Source organism: Solanum tuberosum, unplaced genomic scaffold (genome assembly GCF_000226075.1).
Source record: "Solanum tuberosum cultivar DM 1-3 516 R44 unplaced genomic scaffold, SolTub_3.0 scf00688, whole genome shotgun sequence".
NCBI lineage: Eukaryota > Viridiplantae > Streptophyta > Magnoliopsida > Solanales > Solanaceae > Solanum > Solanum tuberosum.
The window spans coordinates 160,032-163,553 of record NW_006239599.1 but is presented as its reverse complement, the minus strand read 5'-3'; the positions used below and the strand labels follow the sequence as shown (position 1 = coordinate 163,553).

The window sequence follows — 3,522 nt, the reverse complement described above, 5'->3', positions numbered from 1 at the left end:
CATTTCTTAATGCAAGTGCAAAAGTAAAAAGGTGACATATAAAATGGGACGGAGGGAGTAATATTTTTTGGGTAGTTTTGTTTGGACTAGTTAACCAAATTTTGTATATTTTTTTGTTATTTTACTTAATTTATGTTCTCTACACTATTATTTTTATTTATGTGCGGTCTTTTTTTCTTTCAACACTTTGAGCAATAATTAGTAAAAGTTACATGAAAATGGAAATTATACAGAAAACAGAATAAAGCATTATCTATACTAATACTTACTAGCTAATGAGGACAAAAGGGTACACTTTATTACTTTATGTTTAAATTACACCAATTATTTGTATCTTTTATTATTTCTCAAAATTTTCCCAGAAAATTGGGGGAAAAAATGGCAGAAGGATCAACAAAATTCATAAAGCTCAAAATCAAAGCTCAGGTTCATCATTTCATACTTTTTTTTTGTATTATTGTGAGTTATATACTTATAGATATACACTTTTTAGTCAGCATACGTTCAATCCTCTTCAGACTCCGAGAGAACATGGGCTATATATTTGTTGTTGTATAAATGCACTTTTAGTCTTTGAAATTGTTTTATACTTTTATATGTTTTCTCCTTTCCTAATTAAATTGTTTTAAACTATGTACGTTCTATCTTATTCAGACTTCGAGTTTACATGGGCTATATTTTTATTTTTTTGTAGGATGATACAATTCTTCATTTCAAAGTGAATCCCAGTACAATTATGAAGGATATATTCATGTCATACAGTTCAAAAAAACAAATGATGAACTATAAAATATTTCGATTTTTCTTTGATGGCAAACGTCTTTCTCCAAAGAAGACCGTAAATGAAGTAAGATTTTAATTTGCGTAATTTAATTTATCGTTGACTTAATAATTACATAAATTTATTTTGTGTATGTTTTATGAAGCTTGGATTAAAAAACGGTGATGAAATCGATGCTATGATTCATCAAGATGGAGGAGGATCTGCATGTAACTATTAATGAAGCAGCATATCACACATGAAAATGTTGCACTTTTCTAATTAGACTACTTTTAGTTATCTTGTAACCTTGACATAGTTTATTTGGTCAAATTGATAAATTAAGATTTGGAATTTGACTCTTTAAAATCTTAAATTTTAATGTGTGATTGTTTGTCTATTTGTGACCTTAATAGTTTCTTGGTATTCGACTCTTTAGATTGATTATGATGATTTTTTCACATATTTGAAAAGGAATTTCGTTATTATTAGTGCAGTTAATTAAAATCATATACAATTCTTTTTTTTTGGTAAATAAGGATATTATATATATTACTACATTACATTCATACAGGGAATGGGAGCCGTAGGCTCAATTCGTTTTGTTTATAGTCTTTATAAGCCTAAGTTCACTAACTCCAAGTTCTTAAAGTAATATTTGTGTGTACATACATACTAATATTGCTACCCACTTTGAAACAACTTCAGACATGTGGTTCGAACAAAATGTCTCAAGTTTCATATGACTAAAGTTCAAGCATATATGGCTTAAGATTTCAGGCATACGAATTTCATTCACTTAAAACTAAAGTTCAACTATTTTTACCTTAACTTCGTTCGGAAATGCATCAACTTTAAGCCATAAAAAAGGTAGACGTGCAAACATTTTTAAAAATTGTCCAAATATACAAGGTACCCGTGAAATACTATGTATGATCTTTGCTCGATAAATACTGAAACTCTTTATGAAATGATTATGAATACTCTGCAGTGTACATGTAGGTTGACTTCACACATAGAGCCTTTATTTTTTATGTTTGATCTATTCTAGTGCTTACCATATAACAGGTAGACAGAATATATAGTGCTTCCCATATAACAGGTAGACAGAATGGATATAGTGCTTACAACATGTAAACATATTAGATATAGTGCTTACCATATAACAGGTAGAGAGAATGAAGTTCGGACAAAATGAAAATTACATCTGTGATACATAAATTCGTAGTCTCTTCAAACGCCACCTAGTTTAGGACGTTTTGATGCTCCAGCTCCAGATGGCTCTGCTCCTGCTCCTGTTCCAAATGGACGAGCAAGAGAATAACCAAGTTAAACAAAAACTATAAAAGAATCATAAAGAAGACAAAAAACATGAAGTCCTAACTAATTACCTTGCTCTTCAACTTTAACTATTAGCATATGTCTCGGACCAAGTTTTTTCCATTGAAACCACACATCAATCATGGTTGATTCCTTAAAATACTTGCCAACGGAGGGCCAATATATATGCATTACTTTTTTGCTTTTATTATACAGCAATTCTGGCGCACCACCAATCATGCTTTCTAGTTTTGTACTGTGCAATGTAACAGGTAGGCTCATGCCTGGAAACAGAGGAGAATGCGCATATGAGGAAGGAGGGCTTCGTTTCATGAAGTCCGGTATGTTATCATGTGGAACAGTAAGCAGCTGTTGTGAATTTTCTGAATTGACCAGCTTGCTGAACCATAGAACAGGTTTGTGGACGGCTTCAAACAGATTCTCATCAACTACTTGCCAAAGTCCCGGATGCCATCATATACAATTCTTTACAAACTATTCACAAAGGACATTGTGAGTAATATTTATTATTAATTTTTCATCGTTCCATTATCCAAACGTCAATGTTTTGCTATTGATTTTGATATCATATAAATCAATACAACTTTTCTGGGAGAAGTCTATTGATAATATTGGAGATTTTTATTTATAAATTTTGATTCTAAAATAGATCTAATTAGGTGGTTCATTTCTACTTACTAAGTGATTAATTTTTTATTTCATTGACCAAAATACACTATCTTCACATATAGACTTTCATGTATTCCATATTAATTAACATAAGAATATCACACCATATGATTTATAAATTATACAATGTCTTAATAGAACTAAATTATCATATAAGCGAAAAGTTGGAATATGTTGGAATCTCTTTAGAGGAAACTTTGTTTATCCCATGGTAATTTAAGAATTTTTCAGTCTAAAAATCAAATACATTTGTGGATGGCTTAAAGTAAGGCCACTAAAACATCTTTCATAGGCAGTAATTATTATTTTTATATATAACTAGTCAATAGTATCTGTTTATAATTTTGTGTCTAAAAAGTAAGTATTTTATTATATAACTTGAAAAAAGATTTTTCAAATTAATAAAATATAAGTTATTTATTTCAATATAATATGTTGGATACTATATTTAAAAAATTTATTAATAGATAATAAATTATAAGTAATTTAATTTAAAGTTCTAAAATATCAAATAAAGTTCTAATATCATTTAACTAAAAACTTTTATTAAAAAAAAAAAAAAAACTGTATAAGAAATATGTTTCATTCTCGTTCCTAATGCCATGACTTTATAAGAAAATGATAAACTTTTTGAAATATTTTGGGAGTAGGAAATACAAATAACTATTAGTACTTTATTTTTTTAATTTTTCAATTAGCGTTTGTCATCGATTTTAGGGTCTGATAAATTCAAAAGTAAATATATATTCATG

General features: G+C 28.7%; 1 long non-coding RNA gene across 1 annotated transcript; it reads left to right on the top strand.

The window, feature by feature from the left end:
- Nucleotides 1–373: 373 nt before the first annotated feature.
- LOC102604845 (uncharacterized) lies at nucleotides 374–1,080 on the top strand. The gene is made up of 3 exons (XR_368918.1): nucleotides 374–426; nucleotides 695–847; nucleotides 927–1,080. It is a non-coding gene; the product is annotated as an uncharacterized lncRNA (long non-coding RNA).
- Nucleotides 1,081–3,522: the final 2,442 nt, after the last annotated feature.